The following is a 22,531-nucleotide window of genomic DNA, read 5'->3' as shown; positions in this document are numbered from 1 at the left end:
CAAAAGTTTAACACGCAAATCTCTCAACTACAACAAAGCAGACTGGATCGGATATCGAAATTTCCTCACTGCAAAACTTTCTAACATTCCAGAACCAACATCAGAAGACGACATGTATAACTCTCTTAATCTCCTAACCAGTACAATCAATCAGGCCTCCAATAACTTCATTCCTACATCCAGTTCAAATCCATACAGTCCAAAATTACCTCCGCACTACCTTCCGCTCATACGTAGATCTCGTCAGTTCTATCGAGATTACGAGCGTACGGGAAACCGAGAATCATTAGTTCACCACCGGTACATGCAACGCGTCGTCCGCAATTACATCACAACATATAAACGTCGGCAGTGGGTTAAAACTTGTAATACGCTAGCTGATACTTCCCATCCAACACAGTACTGGAAAAGGTTCAATCAACTCAGCGGCAAACGTAGTATCACCACATATCCTATTCTTCTTCATAATCACCCGCTTCAAACTGATACTGACAAGGCAAATGCATTCGCTACTTATCTGCAAGATATATTCACACCGCCTTTAACACATCCTTATCCTCGACATCCCGTCGATCGAATTGATTTTCAATCTCCCCATCTTCAGCCCGCACTCAGTCACACAATAGGCCATAATCAAGAACTTACATCACCGATCACAGTCGATAACATTCTAACTGTCACCAAACGAAAGCGCAACAGTGCACCTGGCATGGACAATATCTCTTACCGGCATATTAAAGAGGCCCCTTACTGCGTTCTTCATTTCCTGGCTATACTGTTCACATTCATACTCCGCACAGGTTTCTTTCCTATCACATGGAAAATGTCCAAGACTTTAATGTTTCCGAAACCGCACAAACCTACCAATCTGGTTTCTTCCTACCGCCCCATTCAGTTAACTAGTACACTCAGCAAAATCTTCGAACGAATTCTCGTTATTCGCCTCCACACATACTGCACCGATCATCGCCTGTTACCTCTTTATCAAGCCGGATTTCGCCCTCAATTCAGTATAAATGATCAGCTACTTCGCCTTGTCAACCATATTTACAATCAATTTCTCTCCACGAAACCTTCTTGTCTGGTTCTTTTCGACTTAGAGAAAGCTTTTGATACTGTTTGGCACCACGGCCTGGTATACAAACTTACTAAATATAATCTGCCTCTCACCTACATACGACTTATATTTAATTTTATCACTGGACGCATAGCCTACATCTCCATTAACAATGCATTATCTCATCCAGTCTTTTTACATTCAGGCGTTCCACAGGGATCTGCTTTATCTCCGCTTCTTTACCTTCTCTATGTGGCAGATATTCCACCACTTCCAGCAACTATAAGCACTTTTCAATATGCGGACGACACTGCATTTCTGGCACTTGGCAAAACCATACAGCACATCAACAAACATCTTCAGGAAGCTATCGATCTATTCACATCCTGGTGCTCCAAATGGCGACTTAAGATCAACGCCGACAAAACTCAAGCAATTGTTTTTGTGCCTCCTGGAAAACGCACTAGGGTCCACCGCAACCCAACATTGCTGAATGTTAACGTTCACGGAACAAGAATTCACACTTCCAACACAGCCAAATATCTAGGACTTCTATTGGACAAACATCTCACCTGGAGACCTCATTTAAAATCTATTTTGTCCAAAGCCTATAATCGAATTAACCTACTCCGTCGCTTGACTGGCACCAATTGGGGTCTGAAAGCCTCTACAGTTCTCACTACGTATAAAGTCTTTCTCCGACCAGTACTCACTTACGGATTCACAGCCTGGATACCCGCAGCACCTTTCTTTTATAAAAAACTACAAATATTAGAACGTCATGCCTTCAGAATCGCTTACCGTATATCCTTACCTAGCACCACTGCCGATCTCTATAGTCGCATTACTTTTCCCACACTTCTTTCCCACATAGAACATCTTCGCTTAAAATATATCACTGATCGACTGACAATGAACCACCCTCTACTCATGGACACAGTATATACTGCAGCCGACTTCGTTACTCTCACACCATTACGCCCCACCCCTCTATCTCTGCTTTTTACCCTTTATCGATACACTGTCCCTCCGAATCACCCCGACATTCCTCTTCTCGATGCATTTCATCTCGATATTCATTCACATTTCATCTTTCCATCACATCATCCACAGTAATCCTACTGTACTAACAGGGCACCAACTGTGTTACATTAATGCCCCGCGTAGCCCCGGGGCGAGAAGATAACCTCACTTGTTCTTCTAACCTCACCTATGTGTTGTGATGTGTATTGCACGTACTCATTACTTTCATACCACATAATCATTCCATATCTACCTATGCTAATGTTTATGATCACAAGATCATAAAATCCAAAGACAATTAAATGTTAATAAATAAATGAATAAATAAATAAACCAATATCACTTATCCCAACAAAAGTAGTCCATATTCCATTTTCCCGAAGACCTCTTCCCGAGTCGAGGGCGTAACCCTTGGGTGGGGCTAGCTTTGGGCTAGCAAAAAAAAAAAATCGCTCGTAAATGTTACTGTAGTATTTTAATAGATAGTTAAATTGCCACACAGATGCCGGAGGAGGGCATATATTTTCAGAGTTAGTTGCTTGGCTTTTTTTAAAAGTACAAGCTTCTAAATTCGAACGTAAAAATGAAGCGTTAAGGTTTTAGTATTTAAGTACTCGAACCCCCAGTTGCATAGCACTGCCCTAAGGAACATTACTGACATGCCTAGTACATTCCTGGCACATGCCAATGCCAAGTAAATGTGTCAAGTACATACACGGTACGTGATATACACATAATAGATACATTCCTCGGTATGTGTCATGCACGTACTTTTGGGCGGAAGTAACCTTATTCCTTACATGTGTATTTCACATGATTGCTCTATTCACGTACCTATCATGTACATTCCAATGTACCTCGAGGAACATTCTTTACACATGATCAGTATGTACTTGTGTTGGGTGGGCACAGAACGCTGCTCCTCGCTGGTGCATGTGGCTAGTGGGGCTGCCATTTTGGAACTGTTGTTGCGCCGGTGTTTGTGCATCTGCCGGCTGCTGCCACCTAGGAGACATCCGGCATACTATCGTAAACAGGCATGCCAACTTACAGCTCACTGGCGCCATATGCGGATTTTTATTTCTACTTTTATGGTTTTCAGTTGACTTACCCTCGTATTTAACCTTAAGGGATTTCTTCCTGGTCTTTTCTTTACTTGTTTAAGAAATATCTAAAAACGCTCAAATACGTCTTTAATTATTTTAAATGAAAGATTAAATATCAAATGTCTTTTATCTAATTTAAAATATTAAGAGGTATGGTGATTTAATTTTAACAACTTCCCTCTTTTTCTTCCCGCCTTTTTATTCTCTTGTAGGGAAAACATCAAAAAAGACTGAAATACATGTATAATTATTTTAAGTAAAACATCTAGATACCAAATTTCATCTTTCTAATTTTAAGAAGATGAGATATGGCCATCTTATTGATATTGAGATATGGTCATCTTATTGTAACAATTACAACTTCAGAGGCGGATCCAGGACGGACTTCTGGGGGCGTGAGTTGTATTACTGCTACTTACAGCTACTTTTAAGAGATCCAAAATCTGGGATGGGTTTTATTTATATATAAAATAAGAAAGTTGCCTCTTCTGGGAGGAGCAATCACCCCCTGGATCCGCCCCTGTACGACTCCCACAATTTTTCTTTCCTTCTAGGAGAAATATCTTTAAAAAAAACGGAGAAATACATGTATAATTATTTGAAATAGGAAGTCCATATACCAAAGTCCATAGTCTTCAAATTCAGAGACATGAACATTTTTATTATAATAATTGCAACCTCCATTTCCTCTTTCCACAAATTCTTCCCTTAGTTGTACCTTACGTTACAAAATGCTGTGCATTGTCAAATTCCTAGCTTAACCGGTTTGGCCTTGGCATTGACTATACTCGGGAATTTATATATATATATATATATATATATATATATATATATATATATATATATATATATATATATATATATATATATATATATATATATACAGAGAGAGAGACAGACAGACAGAGAGACAGAGATCACTAGTTGTACCCCAAACCCTTCGGTTAGTTTGCAAATTGTCTGGACGCTTGCGACATTTCTTGGCGTCAGTTAAGGTCCAGCGCAAGTAGCGACAGCTATTACCCTGACTGTAAACCAATTAGAATCATGACTAACAGATGAGGACGTCTTGCTTTTATATTATTATTATTATTATTATTATTATTATTATTATTATTATTATTATTATTATTATTATTATTATTATTATTATTATTATTATTATCGTTTTCAAAATGTAGAAATATAATTAGAAAAGTTTTTCCGTGCTCATACCTTCTAACCGTAGGTCAATGAAACCTGACAAAATTATAGTCTAGAACGGTACCGGCTCGTGGCCTAGCCAGACTGTGTGCGGCAACACTCATTAATTTAGATCCAGTCTCTTCCCCCTCAGCACACACATACACACACACACACACCTTCACACACTCATATTGCAAGCACTAGCTCAAAGGATCCACAAAATTTGACCCGTTTAGTTTTTCGGGAAAGCAGAAACATCGTAGCTAAGGGAAGTTCAGGTGGGCTCAACCCCACTGCAACCACCTGTGACTCCCTTCAAACTTCCATTTCTTTCTTGGTATGTATATATAAACCCAAGTTACCCGTTCCAAAAATAGTCTTGGCTCCTCCTGACTTAGTGTTTGGCTACGGGGCTAGAAAGCATGTGTTTATTTCTCGTCCATTTTTCATTGTGTTTCTCAATATTATGTCTAAAAGCACCGGGAAATTGTGCGATGTTAAGTTTTCCTCTAACACACTCTAAAAAGAGAGCAACAAATACGGAAAGCAGAACTAACGGTTTATTGTATCCTATCCACAAATTCAGTTATAGGTGGGCGCGGTGGCTCAGTGGTAGAGCGTTCACCTCCGGTCTTGGGGTTCCTGGTTCTATCCCAGCTAGCACCGTCTGGACTTTGTGGTGGACAAACACCGTGCTCGTGGATTTTCTCGGAGTTCTCCCGTTTCCTCCCACTTTCTTCATTCCACCATTTCACTCATCATCACCGTCTCCTTTAGCCGAACCGGCATAAACGTGGGACGTAAAACTTAAAGTCAAATCCAGTTATAATTATCATACACAGAAATACGTATTAAATTATGTTGTAACTCAACTGCCTTTAAATTTACTGACCTGAATCAGATCTTTGGCGTGAGAGACCCTGGTTCGGTACTTGATGGAAGGGTTATGTGATACCCGATTGTCGATCTGGAGAACGTGCAACGCACGACCGAGCTGCAACTCTATAATTTTCCCCACATTCCCCTAAAATCATTAGCATTTGGAATGCTTCCAAATTCGTATACAGCATGAATGTTATTATTTACTACCGACACTTCCTACTAAAATCACTCAGCCATCAATACCATGCGAGTACTTTAGATCACTGTGGAACTGCAGTCCACGTCTTGTAATGTATGCAAAGGTTTATATATCTATATCTATCTATCTATCTATCTATCTATCTATCTATATATATATATATATATATATATATATATATATATATATATATATATATATATATATATATATATATACAGAGAGAGAGTTTTATTTCTGGCAGTACGCAACGGTAAGGCGTACCAGCACCTTTTTAACGATAACGGAATATTTTCTCTTCTGTCATAAATAGGGGTTGACGAGAAACTTCGAAAATACCAAATAGTAAATATATAATTTTATTGGTCAAAATTTTTATTGCTTTCCTTCTAATTTTTTTCCGTCTAGAGAAGGAGTTGCGAATCTTTGTCCCTTTCTTGAAGCCAGTTAATTATATAAATATTTCGGCCGTTCTATCTCTCCCTTGCTGACACGTCCTGGCGCCTTCCTTTTTTCATTACTTTTTCGCACGATATTATAAATCATATATTCTCTGAACCAACCAGACTTTTTTTCTGAAAAGACTGATTTCTCACAATGAAATAATCCCAACAAATTTATCTGTCACTGAAGTTCGACTAAACTGAAAACCAGTACAAAACTTCTGTTGGGAATCTACATATCTACTTTCTCTGCAGAGGAGCAATTGTTCAGTTCCTATTTTATTGCATCCAATTAATTGTTTTTATTAATTATTATTAGGAAGAGAATTAAGTGAAAACATCGCCTAGATTTTCTTCGCAAAGTTTATCCATTAATTTAGTAGAGGTTTCTAGAACATTTTGGTAGCATGATTAGTATTCTGAAGAACATTATGTGAACAACGTAGTATATGTGTGTTGTTATTGAAATTCAGAATTTGTAGAAATCTTGATGGCTTTTGAAAACAAACAACAGCAGCATACTTTCGCCCATTTACAAAAAGAGAAAAGAACAAGAAACAAATCACTAAGGAATATTGATTATCATTATGTTTATTTTATTGCAAAATTAAGATGTAAGAATCAGACACTTTTAAAGCATCTTTATATATCCTATATATATATATATATATATATATATATATATATATATATATATATATATATATAGATAGATAGATAGATAGATAGATAGATAGATAGATACATACATACATACATACATACATACATACACGTAAGAGTTTTTAGTTATAAGACTGCAGTGATATGCTACTAGATACAATTTTCTCGCTAAACAGTTCTTTAATGATTGTCAACTTTAGAAATTACTTCATAAAACATCAATGATTAAACTAATTACTCATATTAATTAAAGTTTTAAAGATCACGGATATCGACTAATTATAGTTATTAATTCTTAACTAGAAAAAAACTCAATACCTGCTGAAGGTAGCTGAATGATTCCTCCCCGAACAAAGAGCACAACGTTAGCTGGCGTAGCAACTTTCATAGTTGTCACCGTATTGTCTTCTGAGCTCAAGTATTTCGTGTTCAGATGGATATGTCGCATAAAACGTTAATGGATTATTGACTTAATACGTTTTAGTAATTTCTATAGAATATTAGAGAAAGATATTTGCATGAAATGTTATAATTACAAAGGTTTATACCTTTTCGGGGAAAAAATATCTAAACCAATATCATAGCCATCATAAAGGCATTAAAGACTTAATGGAAATTACATGTATTGTAAGGCAGATAAAAACTAAATGCAGGAAGCAAAGTAAAGCAAATGGAGGAAGCAAATGTTTTAAATGGCGCACAATTTTGAGTTCCCATTCAATATAGTTTATTCTCCTTAAAATCCTGTAAAAAAAAAAAAAAAACAAAAAAAAACACTAAAACCATGTTGCCAAAATGTTCGAATTCTTAATTTTGTAAAGCAAACATATTAGTTTTCAACTTTCCAACACTATTTCCACCTAGCTTAGGAATTGTTCTGGGAAAGACATGCTTAAAAATTCTTATTTTTTTACTGTGATGCTTTACTGGAATTCGAACCATCATAATGGGTTCAAAATTTTTAAATCTTCTCTCTCACCGGAATTGAACCCGGAAACCCATGAATCAAAGACACGTGAGTTAGTCAGTAAATAATAAAGTCATGTAAATTACTGGAGTTGATTGAATCTGCACACATAAGTACAGGAAGCATGTCTCTTAATTTAGCCACGAAAGAGTATTCGGCCTACACTAGTTTTGTCGTTAAGAATTAAATAAATAAATAAATAAATAAATAGAGGAAGTGTTATGCTGTAATACTAATAGATTTTTAATTTCTCACGATTTATTTCGAGACCATTGAGACGTGATCGAGACTTTTCCTTTGAGACTGAGACCGAGTTTGAGATAGGTATGTGTTATTCGATAGAAGACTGAGACAAGTACGATATTTTCGACTTGGGACGAGACAAAGAATGCGGTGAGACCGCTATTTGTCAACTGAGACGAGACTGAGATTGTATTAGATCTAAGTCTCTTTTCGTGTCGATACTATCTCTATGCAAGTTTGCTTGCTTTTTACAGTAACCATAAAGGCTAAAGGTTTAACATCCTGCTTACATGTATTTTCTTAATATTGTAACGAAACTGAGTTCTTAGTTTAAATAAACAATTATATATTACTTGAAACATAAAGTAAGAGCGCAGATCTTTCTTAATTATACTACTGCCAATATATGAAGATGGTGCAATGGATCCCGGTTCAATTCTAGGTTGGAAAAATTTGAAATTTGGTACGAAAATTACAATGGTTCGGATTCCGCCTTCAACTGTTCGGATTCTACGTCTCATATAGCCTAGGTGCTAAAAAAAAGGGGGGACGGCAAACTTCAAGAAACGAACAAGCAATACATTAAGTACAAAATAGTAATACATAAATTAAACTTTTTTTAAAAAAAAAAAGTTGCAAATAATATCTTTTAAACCTATAAAACTTGTATTACAATAAGAAATGAAATAGTTAGTCAAAATACAGGTATCATATGTCTACAATGAACAAGACGTTAGTTAAATTAGTCAGATTTGATGTAATAAAGTTCTAGCATTTTAATTGTTTTGTTAATCACTCAAGAATTTTTAAAGTTGTAATTATTAAAAGTAGTATGAGCGCAACGAGTATATGTGTCACTGTCAGTAGCGTACGCAAGAATTTATTTCGGGAGGGGCCCAAACTCAATATGAAGGTATTTTATATTAAAATTCCTAAAAATGCCCCTAAAATTAGGCTAAATTTACACAAAAGTCGAAATTTCGGGGAGGGGGGTCCGGACCCCCAGGACCCATCCCCTGTGTACGTCCCTCGTCACCGTTAGGTAATAACAAACACTAATATGATAGTTAACACTGTATCTTGCAAATATACAGTACATAAATAAATAAATATCAATTATTTTCAGCAAAATAAACATTGTCAATCATTATTAGCAACGAATGACATACAGACTTGTTCCAATTATTAGACTCACGCTCGAAAAATGCAAAATTGATTTAGGAGTCCTAATTTCTGAGTTCTAGAACATTTAATTTAATGGTTAAACCACCAATATAGGATCCTTTATTTGTTTACTGTACAGTTGAAGTGGTGATATCACCGTTGAACAGCAGATGGTATTAGTGAGGGGGGGGGGATTCTGAAAGTGGTGTTTCAGTTGTAGATAGCTATCAACAAATTACAGTCTGAAGTGTTGTGGCTGCTGTCGTAAGAAGTTAACGACATTCAAAGCGTTCAACAGTTCGAATGGGCCAGTTTAAAATGATCGTGACGTGTTTCGTGTATCAATTTTTTATTCTGTGTAGCCCTGTAATTGAAGTATAGTGGGAAAAGCAAAAGACCTTTCTCCGCGTAAAATAGAAGTTAACAAAATACTTCTGGTGAAAATAAGATATACACGGCAATACATTGCTAGTAGAGTTGGGATAGAACAAAAATCTGTGAGTAGAATCTCTGTTGAAATGAACAAGAGCCAAAATAGGGTTGAGAAGTGTGGGCAAAAACCAAAGCTACCGCTAATATGTATCAGAAAACTAAAAAGATTGGCTCTGGGAAACAGAAGTGCAACTTCTAATAGACTTAAGCATAAAAATGGCTGAGCATGGCGCAGACATTTGGCCTGAAAGTGTTCGAAGGATTCTTTGTGCCAAGGGAACAAAAGCACACGGTCAAGAAAGAAAACAAAAATTAGAGTCTATTCCAATCACGGCAAAGAAGCGCCTCAAATGGGCACTAGGTCTTGAATGTTGGACTGCTGACGATTGGAGAATAGTGTGTTGCCGTGATGAATCATGTATCTTTGTGTCTGATGAATGTTCACAATATGTGCAACGTTGACCTAGGAGGAATTCTTGGAATGTCTTTAATAAATCGTGAAGCATCCTACTTCAGCCATGGTCTGGGGTGTGATCTCTATCTTCGGGTCTGGAAGACTGTATATAGTAGAGAGGATAATGAAGCACGACCAATACCTACAAGTTCTTCTAGAAGAACTGCTTTCTCAGACTGCACTTTGGTTTGATGACGTACAATTCATCTTTATGCATGATGAAGCCCCATGCCACCGGGCCAAAGCTGTGACAAAATTCTTCAAGGACTACGGAATTAGTTCTTCCGTGGCTAGGAACTAGTCCTGATATGGACCCGATTGAAAGCTTTTGGAGCTTCATGAAAGAAAAGCTAGAGAAGAAGCGCATTAGAACCAAACTTCAATTGATCAAGGAGATCAACAATTTGTGGTATCACGATGCTGAATTGAAGGCAAAATATGCTAAACTCGTGCATAGGATGTCACAAAGGATAAAAGACTTAATAAAAAAATAAAGAATTTCATAAGAAATATTAATCTTTGTGTGAGAGATAATTTTCTTGTAAGTACTCCATTTCATTTTTTGTTTCCAATTTGGATATACACATTTTATAGTAATTATATTAGAATGTTACGTACGCATTTGTTTTATTGATTTTGAAAAGCATATGCCACACCCACTAGAAATTAGGACAGAGTTGCAAAGTAGTAATTTGTACTAAATTCGAACGTATTTTCTCACGTAATACTGTAAGTACAGTAAAATATTCAGAAACTCAATGTAGAGTCTAATAACTTGAACACGTCTGTACATTTAGAGCCATAAAAGTTTTCTTTTCTAATTTCCTCGACAACTATTTGTGAGAATCTACCATACTTTCAACCAGGGACGTACGCAAGGATCCTGGGGGATCAAGACTCCCCAAGGCCCTCGAAATTCAAACTTTTCTGGAAATTTAGTCTAATTTTAGTGATAATTTTTCAAAATTTAATCTAATTTATCCTGATATTGAGTTAGGGCCCCTCCTGAAATAAATTAAATAAATTCCTTCGAACGTGCCTGCTTTCAAGCACATGTTATTTTGTTCAGCGCAATGTGATCCATTGACTGATACTGGATATGTTCAAATTTGAACAATGTTTTCCTTTAGTTTAATTATTATTTTAGGATATATATATATATATATAGATTGATTGATAGATAGATAGATAGATATAATGCTGGGGTGCAAGCTGCTTTGATCCCGTCCACTGTACCAAAATGCTTGCCTTTCAAAGGAGTTTTGAGGCGTGGAAACAGAAAAAAGTCGGGTCTCGAGCCAGGTCCGTGCTGTACGGGGGCTGGGAATCGTTGTGGTACCCCTACATTAACCAGGTAATCGTTAACGATGAAGGGACTCTGGTCCGACGCATTATCGTGGTACAACTTCCAGTTGTCTGCGACGTTCGACCGGATGCGTTGAACCCTGCGTTTCATTCTTTTGAATACTTTGACATAAAGTTTGGAGTTCACAGTGGTTCCAGCTTCTACAAACTCGTGATGAATCAGTCCGTGGATGACAGAAAACACGATAAGCATGCTCTTGATTTTTGATTTGCTCATCCTGGCTTTCTTCGGACGAGGGGATAAGGGTCTGTACCACTCTGATGATTGCCTTTTGGTCTCCGGGTCATATTCAAATACCCAACTCTCGTCACCTGCAATGACGCTGTCCTAAAATTTTCGATCACATTTACATATGTCGAGCTTTTCTTGGCACGTTTCAACGCGGCGTGACTTTTGGTCGTCAGTGAGCACTTTTGGAACCACTTTTCGCACACCTTCCGCATGTCGATATGGTTTGTAACAATTTCATGAACTCGAGTTTTCGGAATGTTTAACATGTCGGTCGTTAAACGAACACTTAATCGTCGGTCTGAGTTGAACAGTCCCCTCTCTCGCGTCACGTTGTCAGCCGTAGTGGTCGTGGATGGCCGTCCGGCGCGGTCCTCGTCGTCGACTTTTTCTGGCCTTCCAAAAAGGCCTTGTGCCACCGAAACACTTGCTGATCTGACAGGGCATGTTCTTTGTTAGCAGTCTTGATCATAATAACAGTTTCCGCAAAGGTCTTGCCAAGTTTCACGCAAAATTTGATCGCAAATCTTTGTTCCAACGAGCGCTGTATTTTCACTTGCACAAGATCAGAAAACAACCCTCACGGACAGGCCCGTACTCACTCTCCGGATGCTCGGAGCGCTGCTTACTTGTTAGTTGGCTTCCCCCACTACCAGTTTCAACCAGTTAGACCGTGCTCTGACGTCGAGTTGCGTCACAATAAATTCACTGACATTACTTTCAGGATAGACCTTGTATATATCATTAACTATATTTTATGTACTGTCGTTTTACTATCATAATGAAGAGCTTAAGAAAGGTGTATTTCAGTAGGTCTATCATTTTCAGCTCAACAAGTGACATGGTTGCTCTACAGGATCAAATTTTCAGATTTGCAAGTTAATATTTTTTCTTCTTTATTTTGTCGAAAACTATGCGTGATCTTTTATAGTCACACTTATAATTTTGTTATGCTCTAAATACTTTATTGTTTGATATATGTTTCATTAGACAGTTTTTTTTCACTAAACGTTAATAATACGGATACTGTAGGTAGTCACTGTTTTTAAACATTTATGACTGCTTTCCTTTCTATATACTGTATTTAAGAATTCTCACGTGGACAAAAATTTTCTTCTTTCCGTTTCTTTAACATAAGGAAGTTTTGTCATTTTGTTGTACAAGTTAAAGATACTTGAAATTTAATGCAGTTTTCAGTTTATAGGCTCTGCATGTAGAGTATCGGAACGAAAAACACTGATTTAAAGGTGGAAAAACAGAAAGATAATGTTAGGAGTAGTACAGACTGTAGTTTGCTTACTTGGAGAATTTGAGTTTTCTGCCGATAGTGATTTTTTTAATTATTTTTATTTAATCATAATGTATGTGCGTTTAAACATGGAAGGAATAGCTCCCCAAATTACAAATGTCTAGTCTATGTAAGACATAGAGTTGTAATTCTCATGTAAAGAGAAAAAGAAAGCTGATTCAGCCATGAAGTACCAGTTCTGAATAGATGTGAAGTGCGATAGTGACTCACTGAGAGGGAAACCTGACTAATTATTGTCAGATGTATTGGAAAATTATGGAGACAATAAGGTGTCCCGCATATATGGCCTACTGCCGTATTTTTCGTTAAGTTCTGTCTTAATAATAGGAATTAATTATGAATATTGAGGGCACAGTAGGTCAGTGGTAGAACATTTACTTCTGGTGCGTGCGGTCGCTGGTTCGATCCCCGACCAAGTAAGCTTGTAGTATGCAACATCATGCCTGTTGGTTTTCTCGAGATACTCCCGTTTCCTCCTACTTTTTCATTCCACCAATTCTTCCTCCATCATTCATTGGCCTTAATCATCGTCTCCCTTATCCTAAAAGCCATAACGTTGGAACGTTAAACTGAAATATCTCAATTGTGCATATAATATTAATAAAGTTCAAGCTTTATTAGAGTACGTCACAATATTTTCATATTTAATCCTCCCCCTTTTTTAAGAAAACAATATTATTACATGTATTGGCTACTGTTTTTAGAATCCACGCTCTGATTTCCCCTATTTCCAAAAATCAGAACAACATTACCACAACAGCAAAAGCAGAAAGATATTTACATATTAATCTGAATGCAATGCTTATAAATGCAAAAATCTTGACTTTCATTGAATAATTCACAGTACTAAGTGTCGAAAAATAGTTAAATATGAAGGCTTATCTCTCGTAGAATGCTGGAATTAAGTTTTGTGAAAACTGGCAGTAAAATGAATTTGATGATTGAATTACATCAGTAAGGAAGCTATGTTCTTCTAGGAATCAAAATTCGAACTACTACGTCAAATGTGGTCTCTTCCAATCGGATTGATCTGAAAAGGAAAAAGAAAATCGAACGGCAGATTCTCAAAGATAATAAAAGGTGCGGACCACCTCTCCTCGCTCCAATTCCTAAAAATAAACCATGTTTTGCTACAGTTATTAATGAACTTTTTCTTGTAAAATAAGAAGAAAATGATCAAGCATTTTGGGAAAGCTCCGTCCGAAGAAAAACTCACCCAAAGGGAAATTACTCCTCGTGGATTATTTTTTAAAATAAGAAATGACTTATGACATATAACAAGCGTATTAATGAAATATTTGTTTATTAAATACAAAAAAAAAAAAAAAATCGTATAAGTCAAATTTTGAGAAAAATGTTAAAAAAATCCCTGCCAATGTTAAACTATCCTTCGTGGATAGTTTGACGGAGGTGATTTACGAAACATAATATGATAAATCAATGAAAAATTTATTTAGGAAACGTGAACAAAAAATTTGCAGGAGACATTTTCAACAAAAACGTCTGAAAAGAAGCTCATTTTTCAACAGTAAACTACCCCTGTAGATATTTTCATAAGAGATTTACGCAACATTATAGAGGGCCGCGTTGGCTCAGTGGCAGACCGTTCATCTCTGGTGCATGGAGTCAAGGGTTCAAACCAGGAGCGTCATTTCAGATTTTGCTTGGGGGGGGCAAAACCCCTTGATATAAGTAAAATTTCGCGTATTTCATTGATTTACTACTATTTTATTGATAAAATCTATAGAGATCTCAAACTCAGGAGGGGGGCAATTGCCCCTCCCTGGCCCCCCTAAATGACGCCCCTGGTTCAAACCCTGCTCCCGCCAAGTGAACTTTGTGATGGACAAACACCATGTGCGTGGGTTTCCTCGGGTTTCTCCCGTTTCCTCCCACTTTCTTCATTCCACCATTTTATTCATTACTCATCATCACGGTCTCCTTTAGCCTAGCCGGCATAATCGTGGGACGTAAAACTTAAAAATTTCATTTCTTTCATTTCATTTTGCAGCATTATAGAATTATTAAGGAAATATCAACAAAATATGATTTTTTCTTTTAAGAAAATCGTTCAAAAATGCCCTCAACAGAAAACTACCTCTTCTAATTTTTTTTTCATGAGAAACGAAATATCCTGTATTATAGCGATATTAATGAAACACTAATATATAAAAAATGGACAAAGTCGCCAGAGTTCATTTAGAGAAAAATTGTCTCTAAAGAACTCACCACCAAGAAAGATTATCCGTCGTAGATTTTCCTACAGAAATGACATACACCATATTATAATTAAAATCGTTAGAGCCATTTTTGAGAAAATTGCAATTATTTTGTTCCAGTAAAGTATCCTTATTTTGAGGATAGGAAGAAAATTAAAAAAAAAAAAGTTTAAAAAACTACAAAAAACTAAAGTTTTAAATTTAGAGGGAATACACTGAATGGTATGGCTTCTAGACAAGTGTACATAAATTGGGACAAATGAACGGATGGAGAGAACTTCCAAAATCAATTTTTCGTGTGTAGAAACCATGAGACATGTAAATCCTTTGAAATTTCGAGTTCGATTTTTTTTTCTTTTCACGGTTACTATACTTTTCTTGTCTCTCATTGTCACTCGAAGGTAAAAACAATATCTTGCTATCTAATACATTACCATTTCTGTTTTATGGCAATTATTATTGAAACAGGAAATTGTAGTTGATTTTTACCACATTATCGGTTTCAGTAAAAATGATAATGTTATGAAAATGTATATATTCTTGATACATTGGCTTCATTTGCTCCATTGATATCAAGAATGGCAGGGGGACAAGTACGAACTTAGGTGGAACGGATAAATATGATATCAAGGGGACATCGTTCTTCTTTTTCTTCATACCTGACAAGCAAATGTTTCTTCAAACAGGTGTGTCAAGCAGTTCGTAAGCTTGTGATACGCTTAAAGCATTCATATTCTTTAATACTTACTTACTAACTAGTAATAGATTAATTAATAAGTTAAATAATCTATGGTACTCATCTACAACTACTTAAAAGATTTCAGTTTTCATTGTTCCCCCTGAGATAGCAACGTGTAAGTCTTACCACCTGGGGCAAGATCAGATAACATTAGAGATGGTGCTCGGGAAAGGGAACGGGGCTGACTCGAGCTGGAAGAAATACTTGCTAGACAGGTATGAGGGAAAAGAAGAACGGTGTCTCCCTGAGATCATATTTATCCGATGGAACGAGTATGGAACAGAATTTACGATACAACTGAGAGAAAATGCCTTTCGTTTTACATTGTGAAACTACGGTAGGGTTGCACTTATGAGATTCAATATTGAAACTGTAGAACTAATACTTCCGATTTAAATAGAAATAAGATTGGAAATATAATTTATTCTTGGAATGCTGAATTTATATTACAAAGGAGTTTTAAGTTTATTTTTAAATAGTTTTTACTGTCATACCTATTGACTGACAGACGGGCTAATAAATGTATGAATTCTATAAGACTTCTCTCTCGGAATCATCTAGAGAATGGTTTGGAGATCTATATAAAATTTATATACTGGAAACATTTCCGTAACTTGTGGGGGCAGGAGGGCAACTGTCCCCCCCAGAGAAGCTCCCAGCCGTTCGAGGGGGACCAACTTTAGGACAAAATTTTCATACTCCATATACGATACTAACATAAAATTATAAATGAACAATTAATAATAATAATATAGCGAAGCATTAAACATGTTCACTATATTATATAAACAAAACAAGCATACAAAAGGTAAATAAAACAAAAATGCGTCGTGGGTCCATTTCAGTAAAAAAAAATGTCTACTATTAGGGGCTCTAGAAATAATATTTATTCGTGTAGCTTTGAGATAGGTCAATATTGTCAACTTAATTAATTTGTCATGTATGGAAAGGGCTCAGGGGCGTAACTAACAACCCCACAGACCTTGCCGTGCAGAAAGGCCCAAAGCCTCCGGGGGACCATAAAAGTAAGAGAAAGATGGAAAGAGGGGCCCAGGAATTAGAGAAACAACTTTTTCTAGGGGGCCCAAATACGCATATTAATGTGTGCCCCTCCCCCAGAAATTAATCTAAGTTACAGCGCTGACTGGAAATAGCGTTGCGAACGAGACCATATTTTTTTTCATTTCTGAGAATCAAGACGAGAAGTGAATTTTCTAAATCAAGACGAGACAAGAAATTTGAGGAGTCTCGTGGGCAAGACGAGTTCAGACAAGTCTTAGATCTCAAACACATTTTTTTTAGTGTTACATGATTTATAGTATTAAAAAATATAAAGTAATTGCACAAAAATAATGAACAGCATTTATGAACGTTTCGCAAGTTATTATTCAATATACTCTAATAATAAATAGGTTCAAATGTTGTTATACGACGTATTACATCCTTTGTGAAGTAATTCTGATAACTTCTAGATAAAATGAAGAAAAAAATAGGGTGAAAATTTTGTACATAGATATACACAACAAGATGAGACAAGAAGTTTTCCCGCGAATTGAAATGAAATTAGAAAGAATTCTTCGAGAATCGAGACGAGACGAGACTTCAACAAAATTTTAAGAGACGAGACAAGTAAATCTTATTTATCGTCGCGTCTTGTTTCCTGGGAGCAGTAGCAATAGTAGCAATAAAGAAACAAAAAAAAATTGTAATGACATCGTTCAAGCTCTTCTAGACAATTATCATGAAACAAATTATAATATGCATACACCCTTCTCTCCCTTCTGTCTCTTTCTTGTCAAATATAATATACTATATATAAGTGCAGTCTACAGCACAATATCAATATTAATCTCTGGTTCAATTGATGCGTCAAACTACTGTACTCCTTTGCAAAATTTCAAAGTGCAAAGAGAAATAAATTTGAAGAGAGTAATGAAACAAGCAAAACCACCTTCATACATCATATACAAGTTATGTGCATATTACTGGGGAATAAAAGTGGAGTGAATTTAGTGTGGTGCTGAGCTATAGGTCAAAGTTCAACATTTTGACGCAGATACTCTGCAGCGAAATATGTTGTCTTCTACCGAGCGTGTTCTCCGCCTGTTTGAGAGAAATAGCAGTGATTCTATGTTTTAGAATTAAATAAAACTCTTCTTCTTCTTCTTCTTCTTCTACTACTACTACTACTACTACTACTACTACTACTACTGAAAATAATAATAATAGCTTTTTTTAAAAAAAATAGTAATATCGGTGGTGCAAGAAGTCAAACACAGAAAATAATCAAATTATACAACTAGAAAAACACAAAGGATATATATATATATATATCTATATATCTATCTATCTATCTATATATATATATATATATCTATATATATATATATATATATATATATATATATATATATATATATATATATATATATATATAAAAGAGTTCACTTCATTTCATATAATTTCGTACCAGGCACTGAAGGTTCTTATTATACTGGTTATACTCATACTACATGATGAGAGCATATGAAGGTGCAATTTATGATTTATTTATGTGAATATATTTCTTTCATAGTTTCTTAATAACGTATCCACAAATCTATTACTACTGTTGAGACTTATCAACTTTTGACTTGTTCTCAATCTGGGAACCTCTATTAAAATGTTTTGAAATAGGTATATGCTTGTACAATTTACTATTTTCAAAATTTGATTGTCATTTAACACACGTTTGTTTTTCAGTAAATCAATGTTTAATTTATTGCCTATTATTCGTACGTAAAATATCAAAACCTTATCTATTTTGAAAACAAACGCGTTTAATGAGTTTCTTTTGAATCTCTTCTAGCTTATGTGAGTATGTTTAGGCTATAGAGTTCCATACTACAGATGCATTTGTTTTTACCTATATTAGTCATTTTTTCTATTAGTCCAGTTGATTACTACATCTAAGGAACTTTGAAGATTATCTAGGTCATTACAATTTTTAACATCTTTGTACATGAGAATACCGACATTAGTTTTTAATTATTAATTTAGGCAAATCGCCGATTAATATTAGTAAAATACAAGTACACTAGAGTCTCGCTAATCCGGATATTTCTTGCAAACAGGGGTGCTGAGTTAGCGAAGGTACCGAATTATTGAGAGCGTCTGAAATTCAATTTAGCGCATACACTACTATACTTTACTAAATATAAGGTTACATACATTATCACAGAAAAATAGAGGAACTTAATGCTTGAGATTGTACGCAGATTATCGCTCAATATGAAGCATGTTCCAAATTTTCAGTTGAAACAATGAAGGTACTCGACGGCTGCATGCATTGTCACGCAACCGTTTTACAAGTAACATTGAAAGAAAACCACGATAGTACTATATGCATTTTTCCGTTGCTCCAATAGGTATAAACAAATACAATCGTTGATAGATTGTTGCAGGGTCATTCCACGTCAAATCACCTAATTTTAAAACATGACCGTGCTTCAATGTCTCAGATTCTCTTTAAAATTTTTTCATACATTAATACCAATGAAATTATGCTAAATTAACTTTTTCCGATTTTTGGGATGAGAAATGGGCTGGGGTGAAATTTTTGAAAAATGTGAATTTTGCCTCAATTTCACTTTTTGGCACTCAGCATCATGGAACTAAAATTACTATAACTTCCTTATTTTTGAAGTTATTAGACTCATCCAGGTGTCGAGCTCTTTCAGCAGACTCTAAATAACCTTGCAAAAAATTACACTGTCAAACATTAATGGGCATACAAAGCAAATTTTAAAGTTTTTCACAAATTGTGCCGTTGCTAAAATGTTACAACTATGAAACTTTTGAAAACACGTACATGCTATGGTTAAAAAATAAAGGGGAGGTTTTTTTTGTACTTTTGTAATTATTATTTTTTATGTACGGAAATATACAGTTTTAAGTTTAGTTACAAATTGTGTCAGTGCTCGTAAGTTACAGCTATGAAACTTTTGAAGTTTTTAAATAGAATTAGCTTAGCACATAAATGATATGGTTAATAAATAAAAAGGGTACTTTTCGTATTTTTGTAATTATTATTTTTTTGGTATTCTACGTGTACGGAAATTCACAGTTCTAAGTTTTGTTACAAATAGTGTCATTGTTCATAAGTTACAACTATAACACTCTCGAAGCTTCTTTCTATAGAATCATTTTATCACACATGATATGGTTAAAAATAAAATTGGTGCTTTTGATATTTTTGCAATTATCATTATTAATCTTTGTGTTTTAAATGTACAGAAATATATATATTTACTGTTGTTGACAGATTATGCCTTTCCTCTGAAGTAGTGATGGCCAATTCCAGAATTTTTACTTTCAGATTCCGGAAAGTAAAATCGGAAAAATTTCGGAATTCGGAAAAGTTCCAATTTCGAAAAAAAGTCTGAAATTCGGAAAAATTCCGGAAAGTGAAATTTGCGATTTCGAAAAATTTTGGCCATCCCTACTCTGAAGTGACAACTGTCACACTTTAAAACTGTGTAGTTTTGGTATTACCATAATATTATATGTTTGTACTTTAACTATGATTTTCAACTTTTTCCCCAATTATACCATCGCTTACAACTATCAAACGTTTGTAACTTTTTATAGGATTAGTTTGCATTTACTAGATATGATTAAATAACAAAAAGGGATACCTTTTTTGTAATAATCTTGCGGTTTTGTGAATGGAAAATATAGACCTAGCAATGTAAGGGGTTGAGTTATTATTACAAAACCTATCAACAGAAATAAGAAATAATAGACTAATGTGCATAGATGAAAACAATAAACATACATACCGGTAATACTTCTTAGAATTACATATATTTACATACAAAATGTTGTGTCCTATATTTCACAGCTCATTTCTTTCATTGATGATATGATGTCTTCTTTTAATTTTGCTTTCACTTGCGTAAATTCGGGCTGATTAGGTTGTAAGAGATGGAGCAGAAACTCCCTAGATGATATTTTCAAAAGATATCCAACAAATGTCTTCATTTTCTGGCCAGTAGGATTTAGAAGGCCCACAGCGATTCATGAATTGCAATCTGATGTACAAATATAATAATTATAAAAATACCAAAAGCACCCTTTTTATTTTTTAACCATACCATATATGTGCTAAGATGATTCTGTTTAAAAAGTTTCAAAAGTTTCATAGTTGTAACTTACGAGAAATGACACAATGTGTAACAAAACTTAAAACTGTATATTTCCGTACATAAAAAGTAATAATTACAAAAATACAAAAAAACACCCTCTTTATTTTTTTAACCATACCATGTACGTGTTAAGATGAATGTATATCAAAAAAAAGTTTCAAAAGTTTCATAGTTGTAACTTTTGAGCAATGGCACAATTTGTAAAATCCCTCAAATTTGCTTTGTATGCCCATTAATGTTTGACAGTGTAACCTTTTGTAAGGTTACTTAGAATCTACTGAAAGAGCAAAAATTAAGCTTTCATTTGACATCTGGATGAGCCTAATAACTTCAAAAATAAGGAAGTTATCGTAATTTAGTTTCATAATGCTGAGTGCGGAAAAGTGAAATTGAAGCCCAAAATTAACATTTTTCAAAAATTTCACCCCGGCCCATTTCTCATCCCAAAAATCGGAAAAAAAATAATTTAGTAGCATAATTTCATTGGTATTTATGTATGAAAAAATTTGAAGAGAATCTGAGACATTGAAGCACAGTTCTCTAGGTGATTTGACATGGAATGACCCTGCAACGTCATGTGGCAGACGCCAGATGTTAGGGCCGGATTACAGAGAGGACAGACTACTGACGGTCGGATTAGCAAGAGTCTACTGTAGTAGGGCCCGAACGAAGATCCCTGTGGTATTCCTCTTTGAATTGTATCGATATTAGAAAATGTATTAACTATTTTTTTTTAATTTTACACACTCTTCCTGCAAATAATAATAATAATAATAATAATAATAATAGTTTGAAATTTGATTTAAATACTTTCCAATTTTATTTATCATGCAGGATCAAGAAGAGAATTCTACATCTCGATCGGAAATTAGCCCTAGATCCACGTGGACCATAAACTTATTAGTTAATCATTCAGGAGCACAGGAGCATAATGTCATATTTATGAGCGTAAATCCTCATGCGTAATTTTTGAGAAAAACGAGTTTTTTTAAAATCTAAACATTGATGCTGTGTATATTTACTGAGTGAGATATAAACCAAAATCATATTTAACTCTAAAACTTTGTGCAAAGATGAAAGATTATTTCAATCAAAAGGTGCCCTCAAACGGAACAAAATGAACTGCTTAAATGTAAATTATCAAACATGATTTTTCGAGAAAATAGGTAAAAATGAATTTTTATGGCGCAGAAAAGTACGACGTTTGTTGCCAATAAATTGATAGTTTTTCTGCTGCTGGAACAAATTGTTTCTGTGTTTGTGTATGATACAGTATAAGCAAAAAGAAAAAGAAAGAAACGCTTTTAACTAGTAGATTGTGTATTACAGGAGTGGACTAACCACTAAGCAATATAAGCACGTGCTTCGGGTATCGAGTGAAGGAGCACCACAGTAATTTTCTATAGTCCATTTTCATAGGGCCAACAACAAAGTCTTTGATGGAAGTAAAACCACTGATGATAGAGAACGATTGGGAATCTGATCAAATACATTGCAATTTTTTTTAAAAGTACTATTTTTTTTCAAATGTAAATGAAGTGAAAGTATACAAAAAATATTTTTTTTTATCTTACTTCAGTTTTTGTTTAATTTCTATCACGGGTCCTTGGGTTCAGGGGTCATTGGATCGATCCAAGCTCGCGCCAAGTGAACTTTTTGGTGGATA

At 35.1% G+C, this 22,531-nt stretch overlaps 1 protein-coding gene across 1 annotated transcript in view; it reads left to right on the top strand.

Moving 5' to 3' along the window:
• The window catches only part of VGAT (vesicular GABA transporter), an 80,230-nt gene that overhangs the window by 20,105 nt on the left and 37,594 nt on the right, over window positions 1–22,531 (top strand). The gene's annotated exons all lie outside the window — the stretch shown is intronic.

The sequence above is a fragment of the Thermobia domestica genome, chromosome 2 (genome assembly GCF_964235325.1).
Source record: "Thermobia domestica chromosome 2, izTheDome1.hap1.1, whole genome shotgun sequence".
NCBI classification, from domain to species: Eukaryota; Metazoa; Arthropoda; class Insecta; order Zygentoma; family Lepismatidae; genus Thermobia; species Thermobia domestica.
The sequence above is the reverse complement of the archived record's forward strand: the minus strand, read 5'-3'. Positions and strand labels throughout refer to the sequence as shown.